The sequence below is a fragment of the Vicugna pacos genome, unplaced genomic scaffold, assembly GCF_048564905.1.
Source record: "Vicugna pacos unplaced genomic scaffold, VicPac4 SAC-SAT, whole genome shotgun sequence".
NCBI lineage: Eukaryota > Metazoa > Chordata > Mammalia > Artiodactyla > Camelidae > Vicugna > Vicugna pacos.
The window spans coordinates 18403243-18427317 of record NW_027328721.1 but is presented as its reverse complement, the minus strand read 5'-3'; the positions used below and the strand labels follow the sequence as shown (position 1 = coordinate 18427317).

Here is a 24075-nt window from a genome sequence, read left to right as displayed (position 1 = left end):
CAACTGATGCAAAGATGAACCTCAAAAGCCTAATTTATACATTTCATTGTCAGGTAAATTTTAGCTCAGAAGGTAAACAAAACTATAAACAGGCATGTGCCCTGGGGGGAGGGGTGCTGAAGCCTTTGTCTCCTCAGACCTGTGCCATTACTGGCACATCTCGCAAGAAGAGAGGCAGGGCTCAGCCACAGCTACCATCTCCTCCTGTGCATAGTGCCCGGGCGGGGGCAGGGCTGAGACCTGAATCTGCACGTGGGGGCTCCACAACCTTTTAGGCAGGACTGAGACTTGTTTATAGCCTGAGGCAGAGAGGATTTTTCTACCCTGACACCTCAGAGAACTTGTGCTGCCAAGGGAAACAAGGAGCTCAGATTTGGCACAGAGCGTAGGTGGGGCTGTTCCGTGGTCTTCCCTGAGCCCACCTACAGACTGTCTACCCGAGGCAGAGCAGGCTGCTGCACAGAGCAGCAGAGCGACCAGCACCAGGAGAGGGCAGGTGGGCAGCCACCCACCTTCCTGGCAGGAACACAGCACCTGGCCACGGTTCTGGGACGGGGTGTGATCTGCCCACCTGCTTCCCCCCAAGCACAGCATCTGACTGGCATCAGGAGGGGGAGTGACCTGCCCACCCACTGGATAAGAGCTCAGTTCCTGACCTAGTGTTAGGAGGGGGCACAATCTGCTGGCCAACAGCCACTGAGAGCAGCACAGATGAGGGTGCCAACAGAAGGCCTATGAAACAGCAAGCTGAGTTCGTGAAGCAGGGCAAAGACACAAAGACCTCTCGATAAAATCGTTAAGGGCACACCATCTCCAGGATAAGTAGGTAACTGCTACTCCTTAAGCCATGGTGCCAGAGAGATATGAGCAATGTGAAGAAGCAGAGAAACCACTCCCAATGAAAAGATCAAGAGAAATCCCCTGAAAGCATGATCAAGGAAATAGAAATTGATGGTCTATTAGATCAAGATTTCAAAAAAGAGTGATCAAAGTACTGAAGGAACTAAAAGAAATAGTGTTTAGGTATATAAAATGTATCAAAAATGAAATAGAAACTATAAAGAAGAACTAGGTAGAATTAGTAAACTCATTGGCTGAGATGAGAGCTGACCTAAAGGCTGTGCAAAGCAGACAAGAAAATACAGAAGAATAAATAAGTGACCTAGAAGACAGGACAACAGAAAGCATCCAATCAGAACAGCTGAGAGAAAAACAAATGAAAATCAAAACAATATACGGGACCTATGGGGTAATATAAACTGTGCCAATGTATGCATAATAGGAGTTCCAGAAGGGGAAAAAGAACAAAGCGGGTTGAAAAGGTATGGGAAGGACTCATGACTGAAAACTTCCCAAACCTAAAGAAGGAATCATATCCAAGCACAGGAGGCTCAGAGGGTCCCAAGCAGGAAGAACCGAAACAGACCCACACCAAGGCATATCCTAATCAAGATAGCCAGATTCAAGGATAAAGAAATGATCCTAAAGGTAGCAAGAGAAAAACAAAGAGTGAGTTACAAGGGAACCCCCATAAGGTTTTCAGCTGATTTTTCTACACTATTTACAACAGCTAAGACATGGAAACAGCCTAAAATGTCCATCAACAGATGACTGGATAAAGATGTGGGATATTTATATGATGGGATACTATTCAGCCACAAAAACTGACTACATAACGCCATTTGCAGAGATATGGATGCTCCTGAAGAATGTTATTCTAGGTGGAGCAGAACAGAAAGAGAAAGAGGAATACCATGTGAGATCACTCATGTGTGGAATCTTAAATATATGCAAGATCTTGTGGTAACTCAAAGCAAAAAAAAAAGTGACAATGAATATATGTACGTTCATGTATAACTGAAAAATTGTGCTCTACACTGGAATTTGTCATAACATTGTAAAATGACTATTACTCAATAAAAATGTTTTAAAATAAGTAAAATAAAATATAACCTTTAAAATACTGTATAATGAGAGGTGTGATGTTCTAGTATCTGTTCTAAGAAGTACGTTAGACACACATAAGAATAACCAATGGTCAGAAAGATCACATGTTATCAGCTACCACCCCATGCAAATTAATGGCATTTAGCAGATATTCATATATGTGTGTAAATATATAAAATAGGTATTAGTCTATATGTAAATCAAATCAAATATTATATTATAATCTAACGTAAAATCATATCAGCAAAAGCACTTTGCTGACATAAGTGTCTTGGTGTAAACAGATTACAATTTTTTATTGAGTTGTCATAATGGGATAATATTGTGAACCAAGTGGAAATTGTAAAAAAAAAGTTATCCAAAAAAAAACCATCCTGACTACATGATAAGATGCACAGTTACTATAAGGCCTCTCCCATTATTTACTATCAGTGTCAGAAAGTCTTGGAATAAGTTAGGAGAATTAAAAACTCTAACAAGACACAAGAATGCACTCTCTGTTAAAGAAAATAAACCAAAAGAAAAAAACAAATGAATAGACAATTAAGGTCCTACAGATAAAAATATCAATTTTTATGGGAAATAGCCTTAAAATAAAAAATAAGGAGATTATATTCTAATTTCAACTTTTGAATAAAGATATACAAAATTTAGCTGAATACCTTCGTATTTTGCACTTATGAAGAAAAAAATGTATTTGCAATGAAAAAACAGCCATTACCCTGCCTTTTGAGTATTCTAAAGTTTTAGGTTTGAATATATTTCATCTTAAATGATCTTAAGCACTATGCAGTGGTTGGTGTTTTAAAAATACCACTGTGTGTGGAACTTCTAAAAGTGCTTCAAAAAATTTATATTTTTGTAATAATTTAGTAATGGCCTGGATATTATTTTTAGCAAAACAACTCATCATGGAATACTGCAAGATTTTTTCAATAAGTTTATATTCACAAATGTTTAAGATTGTCACTGTATTATGAGAAAATGTCAACCGTGGCAGTATTTTGACTTGAAAATGAGATAAGCTGAGAAGCATATTTTAAGTATAAACTAAATGATCGCACTCCTTTAAAGACAAGAAAGTAAAAGCATGATAAACTCTGACACACTTAAAATATAAAAATTAACATAATGTAATTTTACACACTTCTCTTTAACTCTCAGTACTTTCTCAGCCCCTTTCCCATTATTACATACGCGTCCCCGCTCCTGACCCGCGGTGTACACACCTCCGATCACACGGGGGAAGGGGGGACCCGGGCGGTGAGGACCAGGGGCGCGGACACCCCAGCGGCCCCGATGGACACGGACACTCACCCGCTCCCGGCGGGCGAGGAGAATAGTCGAAGAGGGCCCGCCAGCGCACCCGTCCCCTCCTGCCCTGCCGGCCGGGGCCCCAGCTCGGTCAGGTCCACACACACACCGGCAGGAAGCGGGCTCAGGCCGTGGGAAACCGGCGTACCTTCAGACGGAGAGCGGGGAGCATCCTCCCGCAGACACGCAGGCAGCGCTGTCCCGGAGCCTTCTTGGCGCCGCCCGCTCAGTCCTGAGGAAAACAAGCTCCGCCCCCAAGGAAGACGCTGGCTACTGATGCGGACTGCGCATGCGCACCGCTACCTAAGACACGCTGGCTTCGTGCACCCCCTGCAGGTCCTCGAGGGCGGTGCAGGATACTCGGAACTCACTGTAGAACACAAGACCCCTCCTAGCCATGATGCTAAATCACTGGAAATCTCAGTGCCCTGGCCTCTTTTTTAATGGCACTGGTGATGCTCTCATCCAGCCATGCCTGCTCTCTTGCCTGGCACATGCCTCAGTCCTTGGAATCCCGCCTGAATCAGATTCTGTTCTGGAGGAAGGACAGGTGCAGAAGAATCTCAAAATTCCAGACTTAGAAGATGACCAGGAACTCAAACTCAACTCTGTCAACTCCCTGGGGTCCCCTGAGGAGTGTGGTTTTCTCAGAACCATCTGCCCTGTGTCAGGAGCAGACCAAGCCTCAGGTAGCTTAGAGAGGCTATCATGCAGCACATGCTTTGGATGGTTCTCAGTTCTGACCTGCATGATCTTGAGACCCTTTTGTAACTCCTAACACTCTGTTTTCTCATACCTATAGTGATGGTTATTGATGACTGAGTTAATCCTCTTTCAATGCTGAGGTGGTATTGTTCCTTGGATAACAGAATATTTTGAAGGGATCAACAGTTTATCACTTCTCCTTAATGAAGTATGTGTTTAAAACTAGAAATGTTTCAGGGGGCACTCAGGTCCTCCTCTTGCACCAGTTCCTGAGGTGTTGGCAGTTTCTGCTCTGAGCTCCAGATCCTGATCCTGCCGGTGGTCTATGGTGATGCCAGTGTGTACATGCTCTTCCTTTTGCACCGGTGTGGAAAGGAGACAGCCCTTCCCCTAAATGAGGCTGCAACATGCTGACACTCAAAGCAGGCACAATGAAGAACCAGCTAGAATCCCCGGTACCAGCTGTCCCAGGTAGAAACGTCACCTTCACCACAGTGTTCCTGTGCTCCTATCAGGCCTTCACTACTCCCAGCAGGCCATGCATGAGCAGTGTGACAGTGTGACACCTGCACAGCATGGTGGTGATGATCCCACCTTATCTGTTTGTTTTTGGAATGTCCCCACACCTCTCTGAGCTTCACTTTGCTCTTCTCACAGGCAGAGTTGTACAGGCATGAACCTCACAGGGTTATGGTAGGTAGTCACGGTAGCTGCTCACCCAGTGGCACTCTCTGCCGAGAGGGCTGCTGGGAGTGCTGTGTTTCTTCACACTTGTCCTTCACTCTCCCCAATGAAAACACTCTTGGCCTTATCCTTCCCTGGCCCGCGGCCTTTCTGTGCTTGCAAAAGAACATGGAAACAATCTGCAAAGAAGTTTTGAGGTTCTGTCCATCTGGTCCAGGAAATGCTGACTCTGCTAGATATGCTGTTGGGTGGGCTCTCATGGGAGGGTTTTGGGCAGGACTTCCCTTTGCAATAAGCTGCCCCACCCAGGCCTTTCCATGATCCAGACTCCTGGGACCAGGGTGCAAATCCCCAGCTCCCCACTTGTCAACCATTTGACCTGGGCAACTTTCTCAAACCCAAGCTTTGTCCACCCAAGGTCAGCAGAGATGGGGGATAACAGGATGTCCCGCATAGAGTGTCTGTGCAGATTAAGTGAGGAAGAACAGACAGAACAGTGGTGGGGCCTGGCCCATTGGTTGGCAGAAGGGAGCTCACCATGTGCAGCAAGTTCCGCGGGTCACCCAGCAATCTGCCCAGAGGCTTAGCCGCTCCATCGCTATCATGCATCTGAAGTCCACTTAACCACATGGGAGAGAAACAAACACATATTCTGAGTGTAGCTGCCACAGGGAAAATTGCATCTTAGCGGGGAGTAATACCAGAGGGTGATCAGGATGGCGGAAGATGCCCCCTGGGTTTGAGCAGACTGGAGCTGCTCTTCAGAGACTGGGGTTAGTGAGGATGGGCTTGTAGAAATACCCCTCTCCTTTACCCATCAATGCTGGGTCCTGCGGGTACTGAGTCCCACATTCGGTGTGCTGCTAGTGCCCTCAGCACAGAGAAAAACCCAGGGGTTCCCACAAGGCTTCGGCCACATCCTCTGCTTCCTGAACTCCCACTCTGGTGACCCCACCTGGGATGAAGAGATGAGGTGAGGCATGGACCTGTGCTGTCAACATCTCTGCTCTACCCTGGGAATCTGGCACACAGTAGGTGCTTGATAAGTCATTGTTGAATGAACAGCAATACTGGGCCAAGTTTCTGTGGGTGTCTGTGCCCCCAGATCAGGGACCCCTCAGGGCCCACCTCACAAGTGACATGAAAATAATGATCCCACCAGGAGCAATAACAGTTCCTCAGAATAAATGGGCTATTCCAAGCACTCTCCACCTGTTGCAAAGGCCTCCCAGCAGGGAAGTGGGCTGTCAGGGGCAGCACTGCACTCTCCACTGTAACAAGGAGAAAGCCAAGGGCCACAGAGAGGAATGCCTTTCCAGTGTCACTGCTCACTTTCCCACCTTTTGGGAGACCAGGAGGCTTTTCTACTACATTCTGGCTCTGAAGCCCCAATACTGTGTGGACATGCCTCCCTCCCTGGAGCAAGGAAACACTAAGTGACCTGTCACTTGTCACCAAGCAGACAGGCTCATTCCAGCTCATTGTGCCACCAGCAGGTTGTGCTAGAAGCAGGATCCTCTGGGAGACATCACACTCTCCCAAGCTGGAAACAGGTGAACAGCTCACAGGTTTCCTGGAGAGGATGGTCACATGGCCTTGATCTGGCCGATCAGCATTTTCCATCCTCCCTGGCCACTGTGATTGGCTCAGGGCTGGGCACCAGCCCAATCAGGCTCCACGGAGGTCAGGCCTAGTTGCTGGAATCCTGGGAGCAGAGAAGTTCTATTTCAGTTGGGAGTTGAGGGGTGGTGATGTCAGCTTGTGGCAGTTGGTGACTATCTTGCTTTCATAAAGGCAGAGCCATGTGAAGATGACACCAGTGGCAGAGCCCAGAGGTGGGGAAGGATGACTTCTGTTGATGTCACTGAGCACCAGGTACAGACATGCCTGAAGCTATCTCCCTGTGGACGTCTCAGTTAGGTAAGTCATTCTCTCCTGCCCTGTTTGCTTCTTTAAGCCACTTTGGTTTTCTGTCACTGGTTTTAAGAAAAAGTTTGACTATTCCTTCAAGCTGGCTAAATGGAGACCCTGGAACTGCAACAGTGAGTTGATAGGCAACAATGTGGCTAATAGACTCCAGAGGCCTCTGTTCAAACAGGGGATTGTAAATGACAAGGGAGAGTACACATGGCCTCAGTGAACAGATTTGCTACTGGTAGCTCCCAGTTCCTGGATATTAGAGTGCATGCACTCAGCCAAGTCTCAGCTCTGCTGTCACACCTGCTAACCCACACCTCTCCTCTCCCACCTGCCGGGCCTAGGGGGGCTGGACACCCCCGGGCACCTGAAACAGCCCAGGGCTTTGTGTTGTAATTTACACAGGCTGCCCCCAGTTCTGAGGGTGAGGGTGACTGGGTTCCAGTTTACAGAGAAAACAGACTAGACGGTCTCACTGGTGAGATGTGGGGGTGGGACCCCAATCTACCATCTGACCTATGACTTCAGAGTGGACAGCCTCCCCACCCTCAGCCAGGATGCTTGCTAAGCCTAGGGGCTCAGGAGTCCTGCTCCCTCCAGCACCCCTCCTGGAGGTGAGAGTGGGGGGCTCTTCTCTATACAACATTCACCCCTGCAGGGGCACACATGTGACCTCACAGTCTGTCATCCCTTCCTTATGACCTGGACCTCCTTGATGTGTGAGCACTGCAGATCATGGGTGCACACGTGGGCAGGTGCACCATGACTAGAGGACAGCACTCCAATTTAAGCCCCCTACATGCTCAGATGATTACATCCTGGAATTGAGGGGTTCCCAGGGGTCAGGTGGCCAATTCTGGCCTTAGGGGCAAATTCTTATCACCCAGGGGGCTGATTTTTAAATTAAATTACACATTTACAATTCAATAGTCAAGCCCCTTTCTAGGCAGCCTTGTAGCCTCTCAGCTTTTACCCCTCGCTGTGACCATGTTCTTAGCTTCAAATTGAGTGTCATTATGGACATGAACATGTCCCTGTCATGTGTCACCTTCACAGTAAGCAGCCACCCCAAACTCCCCTCCCTTCCCCTTGTCGATATCTCCACACAGGGAGTAGGGCCCTTTTGATGCAGTTGTGCAAATGTATGAGCTAAGGGTTTAGAATGTCCAGGCTAGGAGGGGTTTGCCCCACATGGCAGGGCAGGTGGGCTGGCAGGGGGTGATGGTTCACTTGCAAAACCTCAGCTGGTTTCAGGCAGTGACAACAGACTGGCAGCCAAGGGCTCAGCTGGTGCAGAGTAAGCGGATTAAATGTGTTCACCCAGACGCCTTGGGGGTGGCAGCCCTGGAGTACGACTACAAGTGAGGAAGGTGGAGGGTCCCCAGTGCCTGGACCTCCACCTTCTAAAAATCAGGACTGAGATGTGGCTTTGAAATCTGAACACTGGAGTCCAAAGCTTCCCCCACCACTTTGTCAATAATTCAAAGCAAATGAGCCTCAGTTTTCTCATGTGTAAAATGAGAACTTTGAAGCCTCTCCCTCTGAGGGTGTGGAGGGAAGTAAATGCGGTGACAGCAGAGCACAGGAGCTGTCTGGGCTGAGCCTGCATACAGGCAGGCCGTTGTTGCTGCCATGACCACTGTCTTCCAGGGCAGGGTCTGCACTCTCTCCCTGTGAAGGTCCAGACAGTAAACATTCTAGGCTTTGAGGGACCTACAGTCCCTGTCACAACTACCACCCTCTGCTGTTGGAGGGCAAAGGCAGCTCCTGCAGTAGGTAGTCCAGGCTCGCACCCCCGCTTCCTGACATAAGTATTCCTGAGATACAATTTTCACATAACTTTGTTGGCTTTAGGTGTGCAGCATAATGACTTGTTACATGTGCATATTGTGAAATGATCAGTGCATTAAGTTTACTTGACGTCTGTCATCACCCATAGTCACACACTATTTTCCTTGTGATGAGAAATTTTAAGAGGTACTCTCTTAACTATCAAATGCACAACGCAGTGCTGTTAACTACAGTCACCTTGCAGTACATTATGTCCCCAGGACTCGTTTATCTTCTAACTGGAAGTTTGTACATTTTGATTATCTTCCCGAATTTCAATCATCCCCTGACTCACCTCTGGCAACCACCAACCTGATATCTGTTTCTATGTGTTTCGGTTTATTTTGTAGATTCCACATATAAATGAGATCATAGGTATTTGTCTTTCTGTCTTATTTATTTCACTTAGCATAATACCCTGAAGGTCCACCCAAGTTGTCACAAATGGCAGTATTTCACTTTTTTAATGTCTGAATAAGATTCCATTTTATATACATATATATGCATCACGTTTTCTGTACCCATTCATCTGCTTATGGACACTTAGGTTGTTTACATATCTTGGTTATTGTAAACAATGATACAGTGAACATGAGGGTGCAGTTGTCTCATTGACATAGTGATTTCATTTCCTTTGGATATATTCCCTGCAGTGGACTTGCTGGATCATATGGAAGTTCTAATTTTAAATTTTGGGGGAGCCTTCTTACTCTTTTCCCGAGTGATGGCACCAATTTACATTCCCACCAACATTGCACAAGTTTCCATTTTCTTCACACCACCACCATCACTTGTTGTCTCTTATATTTTCATGACACCCACCCTGACAGGTGAGAAGGGGGTATCTCATTGTGGTTTTGATTTGCATTTCCCTGATGGTGAGTGATGTTGAGCACCTTTTCATGTACCTGTTAGACATCTGTGTGCCTTCTTTGGAAAAATGTCTATTCAGTTCCTCTGCCCACTTTTTAAATCAGATTGCTTTTTTTTTTGCTGTTGAATTGTAAGAGTTCTTTATATGTTTTGAGTGTTAACCCCTTATCAGATATATAGTCTGAAAGTACTTTCTCCCCTTCTGTCTGTTACCCTACCCTCTGCTTTCTGGATGACAGGGGTCCAGGCACTTGGGAATCTCTGCTTCTCACGTGTTTCCAATGGTGGGTGGGTGAGGGCTGTGTTCTGATAAAAGTGTGCACAACCGTGGGTCACTACCCCTTATTTTAGAAGGTGGGCTCTGAAGAGTGCAGTGTGGGCAGGGATGTTTCCCTGAAGTCATCATTTGGATGGTCATGTGCTCTGGAACTCACATCAACTAGCCCAGATGTGATGGGGCAATTTGCAAAGGGAGGACCTTGCAGCTAAGACACAGACCAGGTGCTCTTGTGTCTTGTTGGAAGGACCTGGAAACAAAGTTCTGTGGAACAGGGACTCCTCCAGGTCACAAGGCTCAGTTCAGACTTCTGGGATGCAGAGACCTGCTCAGAGCCACTGTCACTGAGGAGTGAAGGGCCTCAGGCAGGAGGGAGGAGTTGCTGGATTTCACTTGCCCTGTTTGTCAAGTTTCAGCTCTGGTGATGTGTGGAACATGGGCTTAGCTTTGGGAATGTAAGAGGAGAGGTTCCTGGGGAAGGGCTGGCTTTTTCCTTTGATTGAGGTCCTACTGTGTGCCAATCACAGCAGTCCTCTGAGTCAGGGCTGGAAAGCCAGGCACAGAGAGGTCAGGGAGTTTCCAGGTCACACAACATTAGGCGCATCATTAGGGTCTGATGCAGACCTGACGCCCAGCCCACATTCTCTCTCCTTTCCCAGGACCATCATGATCCCACATGTCAGAATCACCCAGAGAGGCCCAGGTATGGGCACTGGGACCTTTCCTGCCTAACATGCAAGGAGTCTTAAGAGGGGCGACAAGGCACTTCCTGAGTCCATGATGCCCAGAGGCTGCTCTTAGCAAGAGGCTCAGCATACACTCTTGGATGAATCCTAGCTCTGTCCTGAGTCACTCTGTCCTCCCTGCCTCAGTTCTTCTGCCCACATGGGGCTGGAAACAGCAGCCACTTCACAAGGGTCTAAGGAACCTCCAGGATCCTGGAAGCAGCACCCTCACACAGGGAGCACGGTCTCCTTAACTTTTCCTCACCTCTTTGCTGGATGAGGAGTCCCAGCGGGGCCCTGGCTTGTCCCAATTCTCACCCCAGATCAGGGTCCAGCAGGGGGTGGTGTCCAGGCTGGACTCTGTCCTCTGCCCCTTTTGGGGACCCTCATTCATCACACCTTGGCTGCCTAGACACTGTCTTCCAGGGGCCACTCTGTGCCTCCCACACCTACCTAGCATCCACCCACCCTGGGTTACTCCAGCGCCCTCTGGCCCTTGGCCACACACCTACTCCGTGTTGAGTGGAAATGAGGTGACCGACATGCTGGGCCTCCTGGACAGTCTGGAGGAGCCCGATATCCCCAACCTGCCCACCACCCCAAGAGCCCAAGTTGGGGAGAGGGTGTGCCTCCATTCATACTCTGATTTGCTCAGATTCTCAGCAACTACTTTTCTGGGTGGATATGGGGGCAGAGGTATGATGTAAAAGCAGGAGACCTGGACAGCAGACCATGAGAAGGGGGCTAGCCCAGGCTGGTCTCATAACCCCCTTAACTTTGGCTTTATCATCTTTAAAGTGGGACAGACTCTTGTGAGGTGAGCAGGATCCTGACCCATAGCCAGACACTGTCCTTCACGCCTTAGAGAAGCTCACTGACTCCTCACGAAAATCTGTGGGGCAGGGACAGACATTATCACCCATTTCTGCAGAAGTAACTGAGGCACAGAGAGAACAGGTGAGGTGACCACCCCAGATTACAGAGCCCAGGTCATCTGGTTCCAGTGTCCAGGCTCATGGTCAGTGCCCATTCTGGGTTTTCCTCCTCCCTTCATCCTCCACTGGGACCCATGGCCGCAGCCTCATCTCAGTGTGATTGTTCATGGGGAGCAGGATGGGTGCACTGAGGGCCCGTTTCTCTGAGGACTGCTTTCCCAGAAGGCTCAAGAGGTTGACTGTATTCACTACTGGACACCCAGGCCTGGGCCCAGGCCAGCCACACTGCAAAGCCTGAATCAATGATTGTTGAGTGAATACCTGAACCTCTGCATGTACCTGCATGTTGCCCCCAATTCCTCATCTCCACAGCTGGCTACCCGGCCAAAACCCCGTGTAATCAGGCCTGGGCCAGGGACAGTCAAGGGGACCAGAGCTGCTCAGCTGGGGACAGGAAACCTCAGGGGCCCTGTGGCTGTCCCAAGCATCTCCTGGGGCAATTCTCAGGGAAGCCCAGCCAGCTTCCAGAACAGCAATCAGGTCCCAATCCCAGGGGTATATGGAAGGTCTTGAGGGGTGTTTCCTGAGACTGACTTTGTGTATGAAGGGGGCTTGGGGGTCAGGCAGCTTTCAACATCCATTCCAGGCCCACACCCCTGCTGGCAGCATGGAGCTAGTCATAAAGGACACAGGCCGTGGGGCCAAGGCTATAGCAGGGCTCTGCTCCCTCTCTGTGGCTCAGTGTCCTCATCTGTAACAGAGAACTAGTAACAGGGCTATGGGAGGGCTCACTGAGACCCTCCTCTGTGGCTTTGGTTGGACACTGCCCTCCCTCTGCTCAGTGCCCTTCTCTGTAATAGAGAACTAGTAACATTTTTCTTAGCCCCTTTTGGCCCCATTTTTCTGAGTCTCTTTCTACATTGGGCCCAGGGCTTTCACAGAGATCACAGACTTGGGATGTAATCAGAGTGTGGTCACAGCCCTAGTGGTCCCAATTGAGGCCAGAGGAGCTTCAGGGAGGGTGGGAATCCAGAATTGCTTCATGGAGGAGGTGAGATCTGAGCTGTGTCCCCAAGGATGAGCTGTCATCTAGCTGAGGCCTGGCATTGAGCAGGACCCATGTACATGGTTAATGAGGGTGTGAATGAATGAATGGGCACCCCTCTAACAGAGAGTGAGGGGGGGAGTCCCCTAGGCCAAAACAGGAAACACAGGTCACCATGGGGGAGCAGAGGGCGTGGCTGCAGTGTGATGCCTGCCTCACACTTTATGGGTGTCTTGCCACCACTTTAGCGTGTGTTCTGGTGGATTGGGAGCCCTTTCCTCTCCTCTGCTTCAGTATCCTGCTCTTCATTCCCAGCAACACCCACCTGTGTCACCTCAGTGTCCCCAAGTGGACCTGGACCTGTCTTGTGGGAGATTTTGAAGAGGGATTTGATGTGCAGCCCAAGACTGAAGTGGGAGGGAGAGGATAATAGGGACCTCCAGAGTGGATCATCGGCTGGGAATCATCAGAGGGGTGGGGAAGGCAGAGCCTCAGACCTGTAGGATCCTGCTAGTGGTGGCTCCTTCACGAGGGGCTTCACAGGGTGGAAGCAATCATGGGGAAAAGGCAGAGCTCAGTTTGGGGCTTTCTGACATGGAACAGCTCATCACAGAGACGTCCAGAGGAGCTGGATGTAGGGAACGAACATGCCACTGATGTCAGGGTCAAAGCCTGAGACCCAGATGAGGTGGGGCGATGGTGCAGGGGAAGGGGCTTGAGGATATCAAGATGTTCATTCATTGGGGTCCTCAGGGTGGGGACCTTCATGTTCATTTTACAGCCACCTGGTGCCTGACAGAGTTAGGCTTAGGGAGGTCACTGAGTAGACACGTGCCGATAACCTAGATTCTCCTCTTTCCACATAAAGTCCCTGGTGTGAAGCCAGCAGGCACTCTTCAGAGTCATACACCCTCACCCCTGGGCTCTCTGTGTGCCTAGAACCCAGTGGCCCCTTACCTCCCACTCCCCACTGCAGGACCCTTTGCACACCTGCATTTCCACAAGCTATAAAACATCTTCTCTTGCTGTGTGTTTACCCTATGAAACCTCATTGCCCCAGGAAGAGAGGCCTCACATCCTTCCCTTATTAAAGTGGTAAAGCCTTTTGTTCAGAGAAGCCCCTGACAGATCTCACAACCAACCAGGTACCTGTGCATGAATTGATCATGCAGCCCCCTCCTCCTTGTGTGCACAGCACCCCCCCAATAACAGACCCCACACACTCAACCTTGGCGCTCGTGTAGGCACCTCTTGCCTGTGTGGCCTGATGTTGTCTATAGCAGTGTCCCTCTTGAACTTTCCTAAACCCTTCTCAGACACTGGTATTTCTTTACCAACCCAAGTAATTAGCCTGCCATTGTGCCCACAACACCTGAAACAGAGTTGGCTAAATTATGCAGATTGATGATGCAGGTTAATTTGCTATAAAGGTGAAATCAAGGTTTACAAATAAAAGCAACATACATACTCAAGGCAGGACTAAGAACTCACACGGATAACTAAGACCCTCCACATACATCCCACTTTGCCCTTAGGGCCTTTGGGATGGCTGCTTTTCCAGCCAGGATCTCTCTCCGCCTGCTTCTTAAACACCTCCAGAAATCTGCTCAAATGTCCTCCCTGACCTTATTTTTCTCCATGGAACATATCACCTCTGGACATTATGTATATTTTACTTAATTTTCTCTGTGTCCCCCACCAGGCTGTCTGTTGCATGAGGATGGAGACCTGACTGCTTCACTACCTGCTGTGCCCGGTATCTGGAACCCACCCAACACACAGTAGGACCTCAGAGATTGTGTGACGGGTGTGTGATCACTGTAGGCCACAGACAAAAGTCTTCCCAGCAGTCATGGTAAGAGTCATTCATTCTCTACTTACTGAGCCCTACTGTGTGCTGGATACTGACCTGGGTGGGAGGCATGCAGTGGATTAGACACAGTGAGCACACACAGCATGTTAGGAGGGACATGTGCTCTGGAGAGCACACAGGGCTGGGGAAAGTCAGGAGTGCAGGAGTGGAGAAGAGGACCAGGTGGAGACAGTGGTGCCAGAGGAGACAGAGAGGTGGGGCCCAGGTCGTGCAGGGCTTTATGGCTCCTGTGAGGGCTTTTCCTCAGGGCAGTGGAACCATGGCTGGGTACGGAGCAGGGGCCCGCGTCCTGAGTGCTGTGCAGGAAATGGAGCAGGTGTCTGCTGGGGAGATGTGCGTGGAGGAGGCTGTCCCTGTAGACTGTGCAGGCAGAGAAGGCTCCTCTGAGGAGGTGACATCTGAGCTGAGCCCTTGTATGGACCGTGTTTCCACCTTCTGTAGACTGGATGCTTTCATCTGCCCTGCAGCCCTATGCAGGACACACCCTGTTCTCAGTCACCTGGACTTGGCCTCCTGCCTCCCTTGTGGGGCCTCCCACCCCAGAAGGAGTCCTTCTAGATCTAACTCACTACCTCCTCCACTGGACTTGGACTCACACTGAGCCACTGTCCACCTGCCCAACTCACCCAGAGTCAAGTCCAGACACTTGGGGGAGCCCCTCCACTCCAGAGCCCATGAACTTACTCAAATGGCCAGTCCTCAGCCTGCTCACATGCCTCACACTCCCCTCCTGCAGAAACCCTGTGACAGATCATGTCCACAGCACCCTGCTCCTCCGATCCTGACCCCAGGCTTTCCCATGGGGTGTGACCCCGCATAGGTTGCAGTCCCCTCCTCCAGTCTGGTGAGTAGAAACTACCTTTTCTTTTTTCTTTTGTTAATATATTTATTTTTTAATTTTTATTTTATTGAGTTATAGTCAGTTTGCATTGTTGTGTCAATTTCCAGCATAGAACATAATTTTGTCAATTGTGTTTACTCTTTCAAGAAACCATCTCTTGGCTTGATTTTTTCAAATGTTTCTTATATCTCTATTTTATTTATTTCCTCCCTGATCTTTATTATTTCCTTCTTTCTGCTTACTTTTGTTATTTTTGCCCTTCTTTTTCTAATTCTTTTAGGTGGTAAGTTTGATTGTTTATTGCAGTTGTTCCTCGTTTTTGAGGTAGACCTGATTCTCTCGCTATAAACTTCCCTCTAAGCACTGCCTTTTCTGGATCCCATAGGTTCTGTGTGGTTGTGTTTTCATCATCATTTGTCTCAACGTATTTTTTATTTCTTCTTTGATTTCATCATCCACCCATTTTTTTTTAAAGTAGTATGTTGTTTAACCTCCATACTGTCATTTATTTCTCCTTTATTTTTCTGTAGTTAATTTCTAGTTTCATGGTATTGTGGTCAGAAAAAGTTGCTTCAAATATTTTCTATCTTCTTCAAATTGTTAATGCTTCTTTTGTGCCAAAGTATATGATCTATCCTAGAAAATGTGGTATGTGCACTTGAGAAGAATGTATGTTCTATTTTAGGGAAATATAATGTTCTGAAAATATTACCCAAGAGAAATTGTTCTATTGTATCATTTAATTTCTATGTTGTCTTATTAATTTTATGTATGGAAGAGCTGTCCAGTGATGTTAATGGATTGTTAAAGTCTTCTACCGTGATTGTATTCCGATCAAATTTTCCCTTTTTATCTGTTAGTATTTTCTTTTTATCTGTTATATATTTAGGTGCTCCTATGTTGTGTTCATATATGTTAATGAGTGTAATATCTTCATCTATGACTCCTTTAATCATCATAAAATGTCCTTCTTACTCTTTCTTAATAATCTTTGTTTTAAAGTCTATTTTATTTGAAATCACTGTTGATATTACTGCTTTCTTGTGATTTCCATTTGTGTGGAATATCTTTTTCAATCCTCTCACTTTCAATCTATGTGTGTCCTTCTCCCTAACGTGGGTCACTTGTATACAGCGTATTGTAGATACATGCTTTATTATCCACTATGCACTCTATGTCCTTTGATTAAAGCATTTAGTCCATTGACATTTATAGTAATTATTAATAGAAATGTGTTTATCACAATTTGAATTTGTTTTGCAGTTCATTTTGTATTTCCTCTTTGTTCCTTAATTTTTCTTTCTGTGGTTTGATAATTTTCATTTTTATTATCTTGGTGTCTTTTTAGTTTTGTGACTCTATTGTAACTTTTTGGCTTGTGGTTACCCTACTTTGTACATATATTAACCCATTACTATATCTGTTTGTTTTAAACAGATAATAATATAAGCTCAAACCCATCCTACCAAGAACAAAAAAGAGAGAGAGACAGAGAGAGAGAGAGAGAGAAACCTGCATATTTTCTTGCTCGCCTCTCCCACCCTTAATGATTTAGATGCCCTCTTTTATGATTTCATGTTTATTCTGTTGTAATTCATTGTAGCAATCACCTTTCCAATTATGGTTTTCTCCTTTCTGTAGCATCCTGCTTCTTTTCTATTTAGAGTAGGTCTTTCAGTATTTCCTTTAGCATAGGTTTAGTGTTGCTAACTTCTTTTAGTTTTTGCTTCTCTGTGAAGTTCTTTATCTCTCCTTGTATTCTAAAGGATACCCTTGCTGGATAAAGTATCCTAGGCTGCATCATTTTTTCATTCAGGACTTTGAATATACCTTGCTTCTCCCTTCTGGCCTGTACTGTTTTTGTAGAGAAATCAGCTGAAAATCTTATGGGGGTTCCCTTGTAGCTCATTCTTTGTTTTTCTCTTGCTGCCTTTAGAATCATTTCCCATTCTCAACCCTGGTCATCCTGATTGTAATATGTCTTGGTGTGAGTCTGTTTGGGTCCTCCTTGTTTGGGACGCTCTGTGTTTCCTGTACTTGGATATCTGATTCCTTCTTTAGGTTTGGGAAGTTTTCAGTCATGATTTCTTCAAATATCTCTTCAATCTCCTTTGTTCTTTCTTCTCCTTCTGGGACCCCCATTATGAGTAGGTTGGCATGCTTTATGTTATTCCATAGGTCTCTTATATTGCTTTCATTGGTTTTTATTTGTTGTCTCTCAGCTGTTTTGTTGTCCTGTCTTCTAAGTCACATATTCATTCCTCTCAATTATCCAGCCTACATTTTACAGCCTTTACCTCAACTCTCCTCTCAGCAAATGAGTTTTCCAATTTTCCCTGGCTCTTCTTTAGAGTTTCAATTTCGTTATTTGACATATTCTCTGTCTCTATACACAATCTCTTTTAGTTTCTTCAGTACTTTGATCACTCCTTTTTTGAAATCATCTAGTAGACTATCAATGTCTATTTCATTGATTGTTCTTTCAGGGGGCTTATCTTGTTCTTTTAATTGAGACAGGTTGCTCTGCTTTTTTACCTTGCTTATATCTCTCTGGCACTATGGCTTATGCAGTATCAATTGTCTACTGTGGTCTTTTAAGAGTTTATTTATTTATATAAAGTGGATGCAGAAATAAAACTAAGCACAAAGAAATTAGTTTTAAAAGCAGTATAATCAATAACAGAAGAACATGTTGAAACAAGATAACAATTGAGTTGGGATGAATTTTTAAAATATTAAAGGAAGAAAAAATATTTGAGAACAGAGTATAATCACAACAGAAGAACAAAACAAGGATAAAAATGAAATTGGACAAATTGAAAGATAATAATAAAATTATTTTAAAAGAAAATTTTAAAAGGGATTAAAAGTAGAAATATAAAAATTATTTAAGAAGTAACATTTAAAAAGTAAAAGAAAATGGAACAGAAAAGGAAAAGAGTATGTTCCCGTGGAGATTGTGTGCCCTTAGTAATTTTATCAAGAAGTTCTTCTTAAATATGTGTGGTTACCAAGTCTTACTTCTGTGCCTTTTGTCTGTTATCACTTTGGTTAATGATGTGGCCATTAACCTGTTAACCAGAGCCTACCCTGGCTATTGAATGGGGACTCCTCTTTGTTTTGTGGTTGTCAAAGCTCCTGCCCTTGCCTTGCTTCATGAACTCAGCTTGTTGTTTCCAGAGACCCTCTGGTCACACCCTTGGTCTGTGCTGCTCCCAGTGCCTGTAGGTAGACATGTCACTTCTCCTCCCAGTGCTGCATCTTGGTGCTGCACTCCTGCATGGTAGGTGGGCAGGTTGTGCCCCTTCCCAATGCCATGTCCAGGTGCAGCAGTCCTCCACAGTAGTTGGGTAGTTTGCTCCCCTATTCAGTGCTACTCCCCACACCACATCTGTTCCACACTCTGTGGGTGGGCTTGAGGCAAATGGCCACACCAGCCCTAGTCCCTGCTCTTTGCTAGAACTTTGCTCCTTGTTCATTTGTCTTAGAGGTGTGAGTTCGTAGAGGCACCAGGACAGAAACTTCCTATATGTCTGGGGATGTAAACAAGTCTCAGTCCCACCTATGAGGTTGTAGAACTGCCAGGTACATATTCAGGTTTCAACCCCATGTCTGCCTGGGTGGGTATGATGGCTGTGGCTGAGACTCATCCCTCTTATTCTGAAAAATCACCAGTTATGTTGCCGTGAGTCAGCAGAAACAAAGGATGAAACACCCCTTCCCCCAGGCAAGCCAGCAATATTGCTTTGCTTTATTTTTTTTCTTATTTTATGGGAGGCCCAGGCTGTTCTGACCTGTATACAATCCAAGCAGTTGTCCACAGCACACTGCAGTCCCCCAGGGTTACCTATGTACAGTCATCCAGAGTCTGCCTGGATCCAGCAGCCTGTCCCTTCCCATCCCTGATTCACTTCTAGGTTTGGGGGTTGTTGTCACACTTTGTGCCCATTTAACTTAATTCTGTCAGTCAAGGGTGGTTCTGTACACATCTGGGCCTCAGAGGTTCCCTGTCCATCCTGCTGACCTCTCCGTTGGAAAGAGGGAGACCCAGTCAACCAGCACTATCCCTCCTTTGCTGCTCCCTCTTCAAAGGACCAACCCCAAGCCATTTTGCATTTTCTTCCTTCTTTTTTCCTCTTCTCCTACCAGATTGGTGGCACATTTTGTCTTTTGAAGATGGCAATGTTGTATCAAAGTTCAGCAGATGTCCTGAGTGGATGGGTGTGTCTGTGAATGTCAGTCTTGGTGAATTTATTGGAGAGGATAAGATACAAGCATCCTTCTACTCCACTATCTTGGCCTTTCTGCAAGAATATACACTCTTAATAATTTTGTCATAAGGTTATTTTTAACTATGGGTGGTTGCCAAGTCTTCCTTCCACGCCTTTTGCCTGTTATCCCCTATGTTGGTGCTGTGGCTGGTGTTCTGGTGGCCTGAATCTGCCCTGGCTATTGAGCAGGAGCTCCTTTTTTTCTGTGGTTGTCACACTCCTGCCCATATCCTGCTGTGAAAACTCCACTTGCTGGTTCCAGAGGCCGTCCAGTCGTGCCCCTGGTCTGTGTCCCAGCATCTGTAAATGGGTGGTCTGCACCCCCCACCAGATGCCTGGTCCCAGGACCACACTTGTGCAAGGTAGTTGGCAGGTAGCTCCCCTGCCGCATTAGGTCCATGCTTTGTAGGTGGACTCAGAGGAAACAGCTGCACTAGCCCTCACCCCTGCTCTGTTCCAGAACACTGCTTCTTGTGCATTTGTCTTAGAAGAGCCAACTCAGAGAGGCATCGGTGTGTAATGGTCCCTTCTTCTTGGGACTGTAAACAAATCTCAGTCCCACCTATGAGGTTGTGGAGCCCCTAGGTAGGGATTTGGGTTTTGACCCCTCCTCTACCTGGGAACCATGCACCAGAAAATATGGTGGCTATGGCTGAGCCTTGACTCTCTTCTCCCAAGAAGTCTCCAATAATGGCACTGTGGGTCTGCGGACACAAAGGCTATGGCTCCCCTTCCCCCCAGGGCACACCAGCAGTGTTTTCTGCCTTTTTTATTTTGTATTTTATGGGGGACCCAGGCTGTTCTGTATACTCTCCCAGCCATGGCACACAGAACATTGCAGTCCCCCAAGGTTTCCTCTGTAGAGTCAGCCCGAGTCCTCTGCTCAACTCAGGCAGCCTGTCCCATCCCACACCTGCTGGTTCGCGTCTAGGGCTGGGGATCGTTGGGACCCTTTGTGCCCAATTAACTTAGTTCTGTCAGTCAAAGTCTATTCTATACAGATCTGAGCCTCTGAGGTTCCATCTCCATCCTGCTGACCTGGCCATTGGAGTTGGGGAGACCCAGTGTATTAATGCTATTCCTTCTTTGCTGCTCCCTCCCCATTGGAATGGTCCAGAACTATTTTCCTTTTTCTTCTTTTCTACTGTTCTCCCACAAGATTTGTGGAAAATTTTATCTTTTGAAGAAGCCAATATTCTGTCAAAGTTCAGCAGGTGTTCTGGGTGGTGGGTGTGTCTGTTGATGTCACTCTTGGTGAATTTGTGGGAGAGGGTGAGCTCTGAGCATCTTTTTTACTCCACCATCTTTCCTCCTCCTTCACTCTTTTTCTTTTGATTGGAACATTTAGTCCATTGACATTTATAGTAGCTATTTTATAGATGTGGGTTTATTGCCATTTTGAAATTTGTTTTCCAGTTGATTTTGGTAATTATTTGTTTCTTTCTTTTAATTATTTTTATTTTTGTGGTTTGATAAATTCCTTTTCTATTAGCTTGGTTTCTTTTTGGGTTTTATGACTCTATTATATACTTCTGATTTGTGGTTATCTTGTCATTCAAGTATGGTAACCCCTTACTTCATCTGTTTGGTTTTAGTTGATAGTCATGTGGGCTCAAGTGCATCCTAAAAAGAAAGAAGACAAAGAGAAAAAAGAAAAAAAAAGAGAAAAAATATATATTCTCTTGCTCTCCTCTTCCACCTTTCATGATTTTGCTATTCTCTCTTTCTTGTTTGCCTTCTTGTTTTCTTTATTGACTTACTGACTTATTTATATCCTCATGTTTTCCCTTGCAACTCACTGAATTTATCGCATTTCCAATTATGGTTTCTTAATTTCTATAGCTTCCTATTTATTTTTTATTTAGATTAGAACTTTCAAATTGTTTTTTAGCATAGATTTAGTACTGCTGAATTCTTTTAGTTTTTGCTTGTCTGTGAAAATCTTTCTCTCTTTCTGTTCTAAAGGGTAGTCTTTCTATATAGAATATCCTAGTTTGCAGGCTTTTTCTTATTCAGGACTTTGAATACATCTTGCCACTCCCTTCTGGTCAGAAGATTTTAGGTAGTGAAATCTGCTGAATGCTTATGGGACTCCCTTGTAACAAACACTTTGTTTTTCCCTCACTGCCTTTAGACTATTTTATTTTACTTTAACCATTTTAACTATAATATGTCTTGGTGTAGGTCTGTTTGGTTTCTCCTTGTTTGGGACCCTGTGTGCCTCCTGTACTTGGATAATTCTTTCCTTCTTAAGGCTTGGAAAGTTTTCAGTCATGATTTCTTTAACTAACTTTTCAATCCCCCTTTCTCTTTCTTCTCCTTCTGGGACTCACCATTATGCATAGGCTGGCACACTTTATATTATCTTGCTTTAATTGGTTTTTATTGACTTTTCTGTCTGCTGTTCTTTTTGGGTTATTTCTTTTATCTTGTTTCCTAAGCCATTTATTCATTCCTCTGCATTATCTAGTCTTCTTTTGATTGCCTGTAGTTGAATTTTCTATTTTTAACTAACTCTTCTTTATAGTTTAAATTTTCTTTGTAAAGTTTTCTGTCTCTATTGATAGTCTCTTTTATTTCTTTCAGTGAGTTGATCATTTCCTTTTTGAAGTCTAGTAGACTATCAAAGTCTATTTTACTGATTGTTCTTTCAGAGGATTTCTCTTGTTCTTTTAATTAAAAGTGGTTCCTCGGCTTCTTTATTTTACTTATATTTCTCTGGCTCTATGTATTTCTTTTAGACCCGTTTCTGAGCTGTGATATGTAGTAGGCAGGGTTGGAGCAATTCAGTTGTGAAGAAGAATAGGCAGAAGATGTTCACTGGGGTGTTCTCTCTGTGGTGTTGCCTGTCACTTGTTATGCAGACTTACAAAGTACTATTTGTTGATGTTGGCTTTATCCCTGCCTTAGCTATGGGAATGTCAGCCACCTACTCTGGTGCCCCTCAGGTTCTGAGCCCCAGGAAACATCAGTGCAGATCCAGCAGTGTCAGTCCCTTGGACCTGCCTTAGCAAGTGTGCAGTCACACACATGAATTTGTGGTCCACTACAGGTTCAGCTCAAACCCCAATCCCGCACCCACATATGGAACCATACACCACCCTGTTGTAAATACCCTCACTGGCCACCCTTCTTGAGTCAGAACTCCACTCACTGCCTGTAAGTCTCAGAGGTGTGGATCCACAAAGTGACCAGATACAGCAAATCCACCCTCTCTGCCTGGGGCTGTAAACAAATCTCATTCCTGCCTGTGAAGTTGCAATGGCACAGGGTATGGAGTCAACATTCAGCTCTGCCTTTGTGCAGCAGTGTTGGCTATCACCAAGCCCCATTTCTCTTCTCATGAGAACACACCAACAATGGAGCCAAGTGGAGAAAGTGACTTTGGCACAGCTGTGTTTCATTCCTCCCCCATTATACCAACATTGGTGCTTTTTTATGAGAGTTTCAGTCTTTTCTGTTCCACACACACACACACAGCCAGAGCTCACACTGCCCTCTAGTTTCCTGAGGCTGCCTCTCTGCAGTGTGACCCAGCACTCTGCCTGGGCTCTTCACTGACTCCAGTAGCCAGTTAGCTAGCACATGTCTAGGGCTGGTCATCACAGGGACCTCTGTGTCAGTTTTCCCCAGTTCTGCCTGCCATGCAGTTGCCACTGTCTCCTCCAAACCTTTGAAGCTCTGCTTCTTTCCTAGCTGATCTCCCAGCTAGAGAGGTTGTGTCCCAGTGTGAGTGTGCCTTTCTTCCTATGCTACTCTTTCCCTGCAGGATCAGTTCTGCACTGAATTTTTCTTTTCTCTTTTTATTCCTTACCATATTTTGTGAGAATCTTCCTGTATTTCAAAATAAGAGACACTCTACCAGAGTTCAGGAGGTTTCTGTGCAATTCAATGTTTTTGTAGATGTAATTCTTTGCGTATTTGTGGGAGAGGTCAAGCTGTGAGTCTGTCTACTCTGCCATTTTGGCTCCTTCAAATTTTAAAATAGGGCTAGGTCTTTCTTAATTACTCTTAACAAGCTGTTGTAGTTTTCAGCGTACATGTCTTGTAATTTTTCCTTGCCTCTATTGGATGCTGATTCAGAACATACACAACCTTCTGGAGAAACCTGTCCCACCCTGCCATTTACTGCCAAATAGCTGGCCTGTGTCTGAGTCACCAAAAGGTTTTGTTCTTTATCTGATTCTTAATTCTTTAGAATTTATCATTTTACTCTCATAAATGCTGATTGTACTTGTAACAAATATTTTAAAATAAAAAAATAAACTTTATTCTATAGATGAAATATGAATGAATCTCAAGTGACATATGCTTTTAATACCTTAGAATTAGTAAAGCAATATAGATACATTATAAATGCTTGAAATGTTGCCTAAAGGAAAAGTGCAGAGATTTGCAAATCCCACTCCCAGAAGTGACCGTCATTAGTGGTTTGGTGACCATCTCTCAGTCTCTATCTCTCTCATTCTCTCTGCCTCTGTCTCTCACACACCACAAGATTCATTTACATCTATGATGATTTGACACATATGTGGTCATAGAGATGGCATCTTGGATGTAGATGATGGATTAACAGGCATCCAAACTGAGGGCTTCCTTGACATCAGGTAAAGACCTAGCACTCATTTTTCCAGCTGCACAACAATCATTCCTCCATCTGAACCAGAACTGATGAATCCCACCCCCTCTCCATGAACATTAGTGTTGCTTCCATTTCCCTAGTAGTTTAAACAGGACTGTGATGAACATCCTTGAAAAGACATCTTTGAAAAATTGTGCAAGAATTTTAGTATGATCAATGGTAAGCATTAGCACTGCTCGAAAAGTGGTGCACTTGT

General features: G+C 45.6%; 1 protein-coding gene across 1 annotated transcript in view; it reads left to right on the top strand.

Moving 5' to 3' along the window:
- The window catches only part of LOC140692174 (uncharacterized), a 59204-nt gene that overhangs the window by 21573 nt on the left and 13556 nt on the right, over positions 1 to 24075 (top strand). Inside the window, exons 15-17 of the mRNA XM_072956936.1 lie at positions 6445 to 6570; positions 13955 to 14107; positions 14862 to 14969. The gene's annotated coding sequence lies outside the window, so the exon portion shown is untranslated. The remainder of the gene's footprint in view (positions 1 to 6444; positions 6571 to 13954; positions 14108 to 14861; positions 14970 to 24075) is intronic.